The 14,967-nt window shown below is 35.9% G+C and overlaps 1 protein-coding gene across 8 annotated transcripts in view; it reads left to right on the plus strand.

Moving 5' to 3' along the window:
• The window catches only part of LINGO2 (leucine rich repeat and Ig domain containing 2), a 1,236,800-nt gene that overhangs the window by 24,807 nt on the left and 1,197,026 nt on the right, over positions 1–14,967 (plus strand). The window lies entirely within an intron of this gene.

The following is a 14,967-nucleotide window of genomic DNA, read 5'->3' on the forward strand; positions in this document are numbered from 1 at the left end:
ATTATGCTGAATCAAAACTGCCACTTTCAAAAGGTTATATACTGTATGGCTCCATTTGCAAAATATTTTTAAAATGACAAAATTGTAGAAATGGAAAACAGATTAGTGGTTGCCAGGTTTGGAGGTAAGATTGGAGGTAAGTGTGGTTATAAAAAGGCAGTACAACATTCTGTGGTATTGGAGCTGTTCTGAATGTGGACGGTCATGGTAGATACATGAACTTACTCATGGTATGACATTGTATAGAACTAAAAATATATATATTCAAAAATAAGTGAAAGGAATACCGGGAAAATTTGAATATTAGCGGTGGATGGTTTCAATGTCAGTATCCTCTTAATGATATTATACTGTAGTTTTGTTCCATGTTCTGTGCAGGAAATCTGAATAAAGGATGCACAGAATTGCTCAGGAGAGATTTGAAGTTTCAGAGGAGACATTCACATCTTACAATCTTCTAAAGATGTTGCAAAACCACTCAGGAACCTCTTGCTACCTTGTGATGAGAGCCGATTTGCTGTGGGGGAGGTTGATGCTGGGAAAAATTGACTTTTATTCCTTGGAGAGTGTAGAAACTATTGCTTGATATCTTTCCGTGAAAAAGTTAAAGACCAAAGTCTGGCTGAGGCTGTCTGGGACAGCAGAGCAAAGAGAGAAAGCTGCAGTGAAAGTAGGTTGCACTTCTTCCATTGAGGATGGGAAGGAGATCCTGGTTCTGGTGGACTACAGAGGGCACTGGATACCTAAGATGAGTCTCAATGCCAGGATGAGAAGACGCCATAATAAGTCTACATGCAGTGGACCATGGCAGTGGGGTGGGGTGGTGCATAAGCAGTCAGCTGTAGGGCCATGGCTCATCCCAGTGAGCATTGCAGAGGAAGGTCGTCAGCAACCTTGGAGTGAGTTGTGGAGGAAAGTTGACCTCAGAGTCCCACAGAAGCTCTCCTTGAAAGAAAGAGCCAGTATTTGGGGGATCTGCTATGTCATTATTGAATGTGACCTTTGCCACCTTTTTCTTCTCTTCACCTGCCCATCTCTCCAACTTCAGAGAGGCCAAAGACAACACAGTGAGGGGCAAAGGAAGAGTGGAAGAGTAAGATAAAGTAGTGAAGATGTGAGCCTTCCCCCTCAACTCCCCCCTCTTCCCAGCCCTATGCAGATTTCTAAGACTGTGACAGACATGAACTAGGGGAGGAAAAAAGCAGCTTTAAACTGAATTACAAAATGAAGTTTTGTACATAAGAACTACACTGGTTATTAATACCTCAAAGGATCCGGAAAGTTTTGGGATTGGCCTAAGATATTTTTCAAGGACAGGAGGTTTGAAAGACAAATGAAGACAGAACAAAGCTGTTTCCTTCTTTATACTCGACTGAATCTAGCCTGTTCAGTAAAGTGGTATATATATATATAGATACACATTTTGTTTAATATCATTGTCTTGATATTAAAGAAAGATAAGAAGTTTACATAATAAAATATTAATGGTAGTTATGTCTGGGTGATGATATTTCAGCTATTTTGTATTTAATTATTTAATCTTTTGTATATTTTCTGAATTTTTTACAATAATAACATACTACTTTTATAATTAGAAGAGTGTTATTTTAAAATAATGTTGAAAGCATTTTGGACACTAATTTCAGTGGCATATAACTATGGCTCTACATCTGGCACTTTTTAAGTCTTTGAATTTTTTTGCTGATTGGCCAGACTTCCCGGATTTGAGAAATCTATATCTGGGAATAACAACTAAGAGTAATTTTTTTTTTATCTATAATTGAGGGTTTAGTTAGATGATTGTTAATGTTTTCTTTTCAGCCCCATAATTCTTGCATATTTTTTCCAAATGAGTAACTTATTCATTATCCTTAGAATGTGGCAGTGCTATTCTAGGTAATGGGATTATAACAGAGGATAAGAATCCCTTTCCTCAAGCAACTCAATACCGCATATGAGGTAATAGAGTTTTGCAAATCTGTGTGGTCAGTGCAACAACAGGGGCGCCTACAAGGTATTGTAAATCACAAAGGAGTAGCATCTCTTCCAAGACGGGGAGGCAGGAAGGCTATCATAAAGAGGTGATGTTTGAGCTGAGACTTGAAAGTCAATAAGCTAGGCAGAGTAGAAGTGAAGGAGCAGAGGATGCCAGGCAGTGGAGACAAGGGAGAAAGATCCTGAAAACTGAGAGGGTATGTTACATTCTGGTTCACACCAAGTGTGAGGGGGCTGAATGTCGACGATGGAGGCGGGTGGAATGATCAGGTTTCAGGTGGGGTGGTAAGCAGGCTGTAGGGATATGAACCAGATTCTGAGAGGCTGGAGGAGAGCCTGGAGGAAAGACCATTCAATTCAAAGGCAGTCAGAGCATTCCAGGTGAGAGGAGCTGAAGTCCTAAACAAAGGCAGTGGTAGAAGGGTAAGAAAGAGATGTTAGTGTGTTTGGATGTGAAGAATGAGGTCAAGAAAGGAGTCAGGTGATTCCAATTTTATATATATGTAAAGGCTAGTCTATGTTACCATGTAGAGTGCCTTGTGAGAATGACTAAAAGGTGCATCCTCTTGACAGATGAGTGGCAAAAAGTGACCATCACTGAGCAGAAATTACAAAGAGGTGCACCTTCCTCTAAGATGCTCCAGAGCCTGTCAGTCCTGCAACAGGGCAGATAGTTGGGTGAGTGGAGCATGAAATGGATTTCAGTCCTTACTTATCCTTGTAGCCAGCATCCTTTGTGACGTGAACAAACTGCAGAACCAGAGGCCTATGCCCTGAATGTAGCCAAATAGGTGGAATTTCTTAAAGCTCATGACATTTCCTGGTTTTGTACCAGAGAAGGTCTGTGAGGTGTGGAAAATCAAAGCAGCATCAAAGCAGTTTTACCTCTGCTTAGCTGAATTGAGACAGATTAACAATATGTAGTTTCAGAGCAAAGAAGACATTTATGAGCTGTTCTATCACCCGTAAGTTGTTCTTCCTCCCAGCATTTGAGAAAAATGTTAATAGTATTTCATTAGAAAAATATTTTTCTCTATGTGTAAAAAGATCAGGTGTTTTTCTATATTACTTCTGTTGTACTTTGGGACCAACATTACTTCTGTAGAAATGAATCTCCATTGTAATAATGGAGATTATTGTAAAAAGATAATGTGAAGAATACAAATGCAGGTTTTAGATTTTCAGAATGCTTCTTTTTGCACTATACTTCTAGAAAAATACAAAATTTATCCTACAAGCCATCTTCAAATTTCCCTTCATATTTATTAGCAGATTGATAGCATTTTTAGAAACTATAGACGCAGCCCTAAAACCAGGTATAAATGAACTGGATGCAAATATGATAATGATATCTAATTCAAGTCATAATACTGAAACCTTTATGCAGCATTCATATAATATATATATTTGAGAACCCATGTATAAATGTTACTAGTACAATATATAACATGGATCCTACAGTTGGGTAAAGGTTGGAGAATGCACGTAACCTCATCACAGATTATATATGGGTAATTAAGTCAAGAAAAGTGACCACTTCCCTACCCAACAGACACCACAGTGTATTTTACATTAATGTTGCTTCTACTTTAGCGGGAGAATTGAATTAGATGAAAATAGTAACATAATCCTGAATTAAAGATGAACTCAATAGTAAGAAAGCTTGGAAGAGTCTACAGAAAACAGATGTGATAGAGTTCATAAGGAAGATTGTTTACAACATAATTGTGACATAATATTTTTTACTACTACTATTTAATCTTACTCATCTTTATATCCCTGGATCCTAAGCACAGTGTCTGACCCCTGGCAAGTGGTATAAACTACTCATCAGAGGAACATGCATTATAATTGTATTATCTTACCAATTTTTGGGTCCTGCCATCTTGAAGATGGTGTTAACAACGTAGAGAAATTAGGCAATGAAACATCCCTAGGATATTTTTGTGTTCTTGCAGTTCATACAGCTTTAAGACCCTGAAGATGACCTGCCAGATGGAAAACGATGAGAGTAATAATGATAATTAGCACCGAGATCAACAAAACTAAGTTGAAAGTGAGCAGGAATGGTTATTTAAAATCATTGTTACAAAAACAACCAACCAAAACAACAACGAAACCGGTCATAATAAAAACATCTATTTATGCATTATGACTAAAATTGAATAAGAAACTTTGAAAATAGAGATCAAATTCCTTTTTACTAATAATCTATTTGGAAATGAAATGTATGAATAATATACATTTGACTAACTTTCTGAATAACATTAGAAATTCTTAAGCCATGCAACATGCTTTCAAATTCTTCTCCCAGTCATAGCAGTAATACATTTAAACATATCTAACATACTGAATAGACTTATTTTAACAACTATAGTAATATTGTATATCTTATTTCTACTTGTTTATTGGGGGTCTTGCTTAAATTATATTAGACATTTTGATTCTTATTGATGGCAAATGTGTGGAATCTCCCTCTTTCTCACCATGGACTAATGGATTTTAATGCAATTGATGTTTACAATCATTTAGAGTCATTCTTTTTGATGATCAAATTGTTCCAAGTTGGTACTCAAATATTAGCTACTGTTTGTTTCAGAGACCATATAACAACTTCTTCTCTTTGATATTGACCTACCTTTTTTTTTTTTTATTTTTTATTTTAATTTTTTTTTTTTATTCATGAAAGTCAGAGAGAGAGAGAGAGAGGGAGGCAGAGGGAGAAGCAGGCTCCCCGCCTAGCAGGGAGCCCGATGCGGGACTCGATCCCAGGACCCTGGGACCATGACCCGAGCCGAAGGCAGACGCTCAACCATCTGAGCCACCCAGGCGCCCCTGATATTGACCTACCTTTTACTAAGTCTCTTCGTCCATCCAAGACTAAGAAGAAACCTCTGTGACTAGCACTGTAAATAACTTTATTCCTATGCATATTTAGAAAACTACAATAATAAAATTAGAGACAATATCATATCAGTTAATTAGCACACGTTTTTGAATGCTTGAAAAGCTGTTTATAATTTCAAAATTAGTATAATTTTTCATAATTAATATGAAAATATTAATATAGAAACTTTGAACAAAGGCAAATATAATTTTTTAAAAACATAGCTTTCCAGATTATAGTGTCCTTGTTGCTTACCCTACACTGATCTGGGTTTTATTGCTGTGCTTAGATTGTATAAGATTAGCATAAACTGCCTACTTACAGTGGTGGCATTTTTAAAAAAAGATTTCTTTATTTTATATAGAGAGTGTGTGCATGGGGGGAGGGACAGAGGGAAAGAATCTTCAAACAGACTCCCCTCTGAGTATGGAGCCCTACAATGAGGGTGACACAACTCTGAGGCTTGATCTCATGACCCATTAGATCATGACCTGAGCGAAAACCAAGAGCCTGACGCTCAACCACTGAGCTCCAGAGTGATGGCATTTTTTGTGTTAAATTATCTAGCAGTACTTCCTACTTTTTTTAATCAGATGAGCTAAAAAGGAGTTATTTTCAGAAAAACATTGGGAATAAGTAAAAAATATAACATTAAATCTCCTTACACTATTTTAAAAATGTATGTTAGTTTTATTTGAACCATAAGAATGTTTGGGGATCCATTTTATTGCCAAGCTATCAAGTAGAAATGGGTACAAACAAGTCATTTTACTCAAATTTTGTTATAATTAGCTTTCTTCAGTAATTTACAATAATTACTAGCAATTAAAATATGTTTAATTATTATAATCATATATTTTGTGCACTTTATTGTAGTTAGATTGGCCATCTGTCTGATGACTTTTTAATCTGTTGCTTGTGGTAACAATCACTAGATTATGATTCAATACCAACTGCTCTTTAGCAAAGAAAAAAATTTTTTAAAGATTCCGTTTTATTGTATCTTTATGAAGTTCAAAATAAAACTGAAGTTTAAAGTTCTTCTCAAAAAATTGAAATGTATACTTTCTGATTATATTATAATTATTTCCCTCTAATATAACCTCTAGGTTATATTAGACAGAATATTACACTTACATGGCCAATGAGATGGGATTGATTTATACATACTTACTAGATGTTTGATTTCTATAGAAAATAGATACGATGTATTTTCCAGATGGAGCACCTAATATAAGATGCAAAGTTATGAATTGAGCCTGTTTTTTCTTACATTAGCTTTGACAAAAGCTAAAGAAAAGGAGCTAAATTACATCATATTTTTAATTTGGAGTTTTAGATACTTCTATGAACTGGGTGAAAATTGAATTGAAATAATTAATAACAGAGTGAATTAGTCTAATGCAGAGACTTGAATTTACATAGTACCCTTAGAGGTTAAAGCACTATAAAAATATAAGATTCTACATTTTGATTTTACTTATCAATAGATGTCAAGTTAAATTGTGTTCCTGTAATAAGATGCAATGGGGAAAGAGGATTCTCTTCATAGGAATTTGATTTATAATTGTCTTTATTCAGTTCTCTAGCAGAGTGAGGCATGCTTATATATTCATTTTTAAAGATGTAATTAAAAATTCACTTGAACTATCTGTAATGCTCTATGCAAGCGGATTGGTTGTGAAAGAACGTTTTATAGTGAGGCTGTGGTAAAGCAGGAAATGTACTGGACCAGCACACAGAAAGACTTTGGTTTACATTTCACCTGTGCTTCTTTGCTAGTTTTGTGAGTTTGTGCAAGGAACTTAACCTCATTGAAACTCCAGGGGAGACAGAATGATTTGTCTGCCTATAATTGAAATTTGTGTGTATGTATAAAAGGAGTCTCTGTGAAAACCCTTTAACTTAACCATTTGTATAGTGCAATTTTATTATTGTCGTACCTAATAATATGCAAGTTTTATTGTTTTTCTTGTGACCCAAGTGTGTCTGTGTGCCTTATCTCCTGTAATTCTCAATGCAGATATATTCAGGAGGCATTGTTACCAACCCTATGTGATAAATGAGAAAATTGGCATTGCCCAGGAAGTGGTGCAGCCAGGATGCAAACTTAATCTTAACTAAAATCCATGCTTTTAGCTAATACGCTTTTGCTATGATTTCACTTCTATCATGTTGCTTATACTAAGATATCCTGACTAAGATATCCTAGAAATTAAGTGGACTTTACAAATCATGAGATATTTTAGTTGTCAATGAAGTTCTTTTCAGTTATTTTATAAGTATTATTCTGATGGCTAGTTATCCAGAAATTCTCTGAATATCTCTACTGTTTTTTTTTTGGGGGGGGTTTCATTTCATTTTGTATATTAGTTATAAATTTTCAAATTGGCAAGAATAAGGTTGCTATGAAATTTTAGTGTATTTATAGCCTTGGTTCTAAATATGGGACCTTAACCACCTCACCATACCATATATGTGTCTTTGTGGATCACATAAAATGGTAAAACGGGAATTCTCTATTCTTTGCTTTTATTTATTTTTTTTTTGAGGCAGGAATTTAAGTATTATTTTATAAATTATAAAATTGGAGAAAAGCAGGTATTGATTTATACAGTTCCAAAGTAATTTGGATTGAATTTTTAAGGGGCGCCTGGGTGGCTAAGCTGTTAAGCGTCTGCCTTAGGCTCAGGTCACGATCCCAGAGTCCTGGGATCGAGCCCCGCATCGGGCTCCCTGCTCCGTGGGAAGCCTGCTTCTCCCTCCCCACTCCCCCTGCTTGTGTTCCTGCTCTCGCTGTCTCTCTATCAAAAATAAAAAAATAAAAAATCTTTAGATTGAATTTTTAAATATAGTAAGAATTACTTTCCGAATTTTTAAGGTTTTGGTTATCTAGAGTCTGAGAATAGCCCATATAAGTGTTCTGAAAAGCCATATACAGTTGTCCCTTGAGCAACACAGATTTAAACTTTGCAGGTCTACCTATATGTGGATTTTTTTTATAAATATAGTGCAGTACTGTAAGTATATTTTTCTCTTCCTTATGATTTTCATAATAACATTTTCTTTTTCTTTTCTCATTTCATTTTCTCTTTCTTGCCTCTAGCTTATTTTATTGTAAGAATATAGTATATAACATATAAAATATGTGTTAACCTACTCTTTGTCTGTTATCAATAAGACTTCCAGTCAATAGTAGGCTATTAGTAGTAACTTTTGGGGGAGTCGAAAGGTATATGTGGATTTTCTCCTGCGCAGGGGTTGACACCCCCAACCCTTGCATTGTACAAGAGTCAGTTTTGGTTCAAGCTCCTCATTTCATAAATGAGAAAAGTGGGATGTGAGAAGTTACTTTTCCAAAGTCAAATGGGAACTTATTAGTAGAAGTTGGTTGTATACAGAGAGGGAAAAAATGATTGATCTGCCTGGAAAGTCTGGTTTGGGTTAATAAAAATGAACATACACGCTGTTTGTCTTTTAAAAAGTCCTCAGATGCTGGATGGTATTTGATATTACAACTTCCCCATCCAATGGCCTTTTTTGAATTACTTTCAGTGAAACCAGCTGCTTTTGAGCTATGGCATATGTATATCCCTTTTTGCATTGTTTTTTTCACATTTACTTTGATTCTGAGGTGTTTGGAGATGCCACAAATCATTATTTACTTTGGGGTCATGAGGCAATAAGATGATGAGGAAGCACATTGGTCTCAGAGTGAGAAGACTAAAGTTGTACCAATTCACCCTGCCTTTCAAAGAACCATTTGTAAAATGGGAATACTCTTTGCTTTACCCACTACCATTGTACAAATTAAAAGGAGAGATTATATAAAAGCCCTTTGCAAAGTATAAATTGATTTTTCTCCTAAATTTTTCTGGAGGTTAGCTGTGTGCTCTTGGTAGGTCATTATTTCGCTTCTTTAAACATTAATTTCCTCTTTCCTTTTTCATGGGGTTATTTTGAGTATAATTGAAATAATATGTTTAAAGTATGTAATGTACAAACAACAGTGCCTGGCATATAATAGGCATATGTGGTAGGTTGAATGCAGAAATTGCCCCAGTTTTTCATTTTTTAATGTGACTTTGCAATTTCTTCCCATCAAGAAGTGGAATCTGTTTCCCACCTCTTGAGTTTTATTTGTTCCATAGAGTGCAGTTCTGAGGGGTGCCATTTCTGACCGAAGTCTCTAACAGCCCAGCATGCTCTGTTCTCTCTCCTGAATTCCTGTTGCCATCATCAAAGTCTGCATGGAGTGTTCTAGAGGGAAATGAGATACCCCATGGAGTAGGGCCTAGTCATAGACCAACCAGTCCCTTGCCCATTCACCATATGAATGAATGAGTCCAGCTGAGATCAGCTGAGCTGGGCTCAGATCAATGGGACTTCCCAGCTATCTCTAGAGAGTCTGTTTAGATTTGTTAAAATAATTCGTTGTTTGTTTTAAACCATAATGTTTTGGGCTGGTTTGTGACATAACAAGAACTAACTGATAACACATGCAAGAAGAAAAAAAAAAAAGGTAGGCGTTATTATTGTTATTAGGATTTCTATATATGTAATAAACTTAATGACAATGATTACTTACATTTGGGAACATTTATTTTGGCTTGAATGTAAGATAAGTTTTTCAAGCTTATCAATCCCCCCAAATAAAACAAAACAAAACAGAAGAAATAAGTAGAGGAATTTATGTTATGTGAAAGTATTTAAAACATAAATGTAAGGTAAGTTTTTCAAGCTTATCAATCCCCCCAAATAAAACAAAACAGAAGAAATAAGTAGAGGAATTTATGTTATGTAAAAGTATTTAAAACATAACTGCATGTGTTTTCATGTAATGGGTAATTAATCAAGTCGCCAAACCCCTCCCAGAGAGATGTATGTTTCTTAGAAGAATTGTCTCATGCTTTAGTCATCAACCTGAATAATGATGCTTGGAAGCAGAATCACCCTCCCCTCCACTCTTTCCTTCCTTGCCCCCAGTAGAGCATGAATTTAATGTGCTTTAACATACATCTACTTGGCAACTTAAGTAAAGACACTAACCAAAACTTTTAGCATGACCTTGAGAACATATTGAATAAAACTCCCTAAGAGTCCATATAAAAATATTTTTTTTTAATTTTCAGAACACATATTTGTGTGTTCTTTATTATGAAGATTAACCCATTGCAAATACAGTTGACCACTTTCTCTTAGTTTGAGAAAATCCTTCCGTTGTTTCATCACAAAAGGGAAATGGTACATTGAGCCTGCCCTGTGAAAATTTGATGTTTAAACAGTGTTTTTCACTGCAGAGCACACTTAAGCAAAGATATTTACATATGCATGTATATACTTGTCCAATTACTTTCTCTATCCTTGTTATTCACGTTGTGGTGCTTTAGATAAGAGCAGGTTCTTTCACTGCAATCTTCTTATTAAATTAACTTTATTTTCAAGAAGCTCTAAGGATGAAAAGCACTCCGGATGTTAAATATCATTTAAATATTATATGAAGTGCTTCTTAAGTGTTACATTTGTAGGTAGTAGAACAAAGAGAAAGAGGTAGGCAATGTTGAATGGAAGGCTGAGGGGCACCCCAATGGCTCTCTTACATTTTTGGAGGGCTGCTTTGTGTTAAGAACACAAGCAGCTATGCTCTGTTGTCATCAGGGACTTTACAAGAGCAGAACATGAGGAAATGGCCTTAAATCCCAACAGAAAAAAATTTAGGGGATATATAATTTATTCATTCAACATAAATGAAACAAATATTTACTGAGGGTGTACTGTGTCAGGCCGTGTTTGAAGTGCTCAGGATAAAGGTGAACAGACCAGACAGAAGTGCCTGCAGTCATTGTAAACATCCCTTCTTGCTCAGAGGATGATTTGGAAACTCAACCCCAGGTCTGCTGTCTCCTGGACTTCCCCCTTACTTACGGAGCTGCAAAATGAAGATGGAGGTATTACAGATGCTATAAATGATGCTGTAGAGTATTATTGGCAGCATCAGGATGCTTATCTGAGGCTCCGGGTTGTCTCAATCACAGCCTCAGTTCTTTATGGGAAGAATGACCAGAGAGATGTTTAGACATAATTCATTCACTCTACGCGGAAGATTTTCTGATTAACTTTTTCATTCAATAAAATATTTTTTTTGGGGGGGTAAATAATTTCTTAGCTTATTCAAGCAAGATTTCTTATTTCTGGATTGTGGCAGTTCATCTCTTGATGATATTTTTCTTAGTTTGTTTCCATGAAAATAGAAAATTGATTGCCCTTATTAGCATTCTGGTTTCTATTTTATCATTTGCAAATTTACACTCCTATCCCATTTGTTTTCTTTTTGCTAATATGGGCATGTGTCACGTTCTGGCTTTATCATTTGTCATATTCTCGATACAATTAGCATTCTCTTTTGCCCACATGCAGATTTTGCTCATATTCCTTTCATGGACTTCTTAGTTTACATATACTAAGTACGTGTCACTTTTTACTACTTGAGATTGAATAGCTCTAGTTTTATATCTTGTTATGCTTAGAGGGCCTCCTAATTTAGGTGAGTTCTTTCCTTTTAATCTGCCTCCTTGAAGGAATAATTTTAAAATGTGAATCTATCATTTTCTTTTCTAGCAAATATGAAATGCTGTGGATTTTTCTTCTGACAGCATTTACCCATAGCTATAGATGATCGATTCACAGACTAGATCACCTAAAAAAAGAAGGAAGGAAGGAAGGAAGGAAGGGAGAAATGTAGAGATTTATTTCTTTGCTTGGCTCACAGGTAGAATACTTAAACCAAAGGAGATTAATCTATTGACCCACGTTTGGTTCACATGCTGGCTTTGCCATGTATTGAGGTCATTGGGCAGCATTTCTCCCTGTTAAGAGAACTAGATAACTACTGAGTTTATTGTCAGTCATCCTGGGAAATGCCAGTATTCACATCTGTAGTGTTTACCTTTTCTAGCCTAGCCTCTCTTTCAACTGTGAATTTTTCTTTTTTTCCACAGTCTGGATCTGTGATTAATTTTGTGTGTGCTTCCTGTTTGAAATCTGCTTGTTGACCTTGACCTTCCATACTTAGGACTTGGATCCTGCATCCTGATTCCTGCCAGACAGATTCTCATCCATGGGGACTTTTCTTCTAACTCGCTGGTAATGCAAATCTCCAACAAAAGAAGAGATGGGTTCCTGTAACATTATGTTCCCTGTGATATTTTCTAAATGGAATCATTTAAAATGCACGGGGAGGGGGGGCGAGGCGGAACTTGCTATTTTAAAGGCTTCTGGTAATAAGGTATTTTATAAAGTGAAAGACCTTTGTACAAGGCAAATTATAACCTTATCCCCCAAATTCATCTCTCTCTTTCTTTTTCTTTCTGTTTTGTACTGAAGTTCCTCAAGGCTGGGTACATCCGGGGCTAGCTCCTTTGGCCACAAGAGCTGTGTACTGTGCTCTTGCAGGGGATATCATTCATAGAGACCGTAGTGTTAGCAGCCACACTCAGAACTACATGGAGTGGGGCATTTCAACATTTCTTTTATCTTTCCTTCAACCTGAATTTAATAAACTCATTATTTGTTTTTTGTTTGTTTTTCTTTTGAGGCTTATGGTAATAGATACCTCAGCTTTTTTTTTTTTTTTACCTCATTTGTGAAAAGTAGGCCAGTGCTGGGGTTGTGTTGCTTGGGTTATGTGGAATATCGCATTTGGCTAGCTATACAAGCCCATGTCCTGTGGTGGAAGAAAACTAGGGTCTGATTCCTTCGCTCATTTCTTACTGTATCAGTTTATTTCAATGTTAGCTGGCTCTTTCCTTTTACTCTTCTTTGTAGGATTGTTTTTTTTTCTTTTTTTTTTTTTAGTTTTTTTTTCTTTTTTTTATTATGTTAATCACCATACATTACATCATTAGTTTTTGATGTAGTGTTCCATGATTTATTGTTGGCGTATAACACCCAGTGCTCCATGCAGAACGTGCCCTATTTAATACCCATCACCAGGCTAACCCATCCTCCCACCCCCCTCCCCTCTAGAACCCTCAGTTTGTTTTTCAGAGTCCATAGTCTCTCATGGTTCATCTCCCCCTCCGATTTCCGCCCCCTTCATTTGTTTTTGGGTTCTCACTAAATTCAAGGGGCCCTCTCAACTCCTCTTCTGGTCCTCATGTTATCATGGCATCTAAGAGTGTCGCAGAGTATAAGATGTATACTTTTTTTTTTTTAATGTAATTCCAGGCAATAAATTCAGCAAGAGAGAGATTGCTGGAAATTTTTTTTATTCAGAATTAGTCACAAAAAAACTTCTGATCTGATGATGATGCATAAGTGATGGGGTCAATTTAAGCATCATTATAGAAGATAATATTTTTAATAATAAAAGCAACCTTATATTAAATGTTCACTTTGTAGTACAAAGAAATCATTACTGATTTTTACAGTAACTATTTGAGGTCAACATTTCTGTTTCCATTTTATAGATGAGGAAGCTATGCCTTCTAAAGGTTTTGTAAATTGTTCAAGGTCAGACCACTAATTAATATATGTGAATCCTGCCTTTATAATTCCAAAACTCATTCTTTTCATTATAACATGCTGTTATATATATCTTTTTTTTATTAATTTTATTATGTTAGTCACCATACAGTACATCATTAGTTTTTGATGTAGTGTTCCATGATTCATTGTTTGCGTATAACACCCAGTGCTCCATGCAGTATGTGCCCTCCTTAATACCCATCACCAGGCTAACCAATCCCCCCAGCTGTTACATATATCCTAATTTTTAATACATATAGCAGTTACTTTGCCACTATGAATACAAAGTATTCTTTATTAGGTGTTGATTGTGCTTTTAGGGAAGTAAATTCTACTAAGAACTGTCATGTTAAGAAAGTGATAAAATGGATTAAGAGCCAGTCAGTTTTACAAAATTCAGTCTCTGAGAAACATTTCTATACTGTGTTGTTGTTTGTGTTTGTTTGTTTTCTTCTATTTCTTCCCTTGCTGTTGTGTTGTAGCCTTGAATATTACACTTATAATACCATTAAACACTTGGCACCAATGGCTCTTCTCTCTTTACCTATTATCCCTTTGGTAAAATATAAAGGGTACCTAGAAATTATGGAAATAGTCCAGATGTTTTCAGATACCCTCAGGTGTATCTAGAAGTCCTTTATGCTTTAGGAATGATTCCTTTGTGGAAGGAAGGTATGCATGGGAGGAAGAATGGTATAGAAGCTTTGAAAAAGTGTGTGAGCACACAAAAGGGAAGCAGTCTGGAGAAGCAGAAAATTTTTATCTATGATTTTCTATGATCCTGGAAAATTGAGAGAGAATACAGGAGAAACAGGCATTTATATAGTCTTTTGCTTGTTACAGTAGTCTGGATTTTAGAATTACTGGTTTTTGAGGTTAGTGTTAACTTGCTGAAGCCAGGAGAATGTCTTTGAGGTATAAAACTTGGAAAGATGGGGCGCCTGGGTCGCTCAGTTGATTAAGCATCTGCCTTCAGCTCAGGTCATGATCCCAGGGTCCTGGGATTGAGCCCTGCATCTGGCTTCCTGCTCAGTGGGGAGCTGCTTCTCCCTCTCCTTCTCCAGCTCCCCCTGCTTGTGTGTGTGTCTCTCTCTCTGTAAATAAAGAAAATCTTAGAAAAATAAAATAAAATAAAATAAAACTTGGAAGGATTTGCATTCTTCCAAACCTGAAAATATGCATATGTCTCACATGTAATGTGGGAAACTTTCACCTACTAAAGTCCCTATAATCTAGTAGATGCATATTTTACATTCTTACTCGGGATCATCTAGTTCTACAGAGCCACAGGTTCGAGTAGTGTTTATTGAAAGGAGCAGGAAACACAAGTAAAAAACATCCTAGATATTCTTGTTTATACAAAGTTTATTTCACACATGAAATAAACTTTCATGTTTGTGTGGAAGAGAGAGGTGGGGGTAATTGTGTATGTGTTTGCTGGTGTTGTGATAATGAATGAAAGTTTAATTATGAGACTCTTTTTCCTCCCAGTATGTTATCTTCCTGTAATTTAATGCTGCTTTCCTGCTATCTACCTACCTATTGATTCTTTTGCATTT

Source organism: Phoca vitulina, unplaced genomic scaffold (genome assembly GCF_004348235.1).
Source record: "Phoca vitulina isolate PV1807 unplaced genomic scaffold, GSC_HSeal_1.0 scaffold75, whole genome shotgun sequence".
Taxonomy (NCBI): Eukaryota; Metazoa; Chordata; class Mammalia; order Carnivora; family Phocidae; genus Phoca; species Phoca vitulina.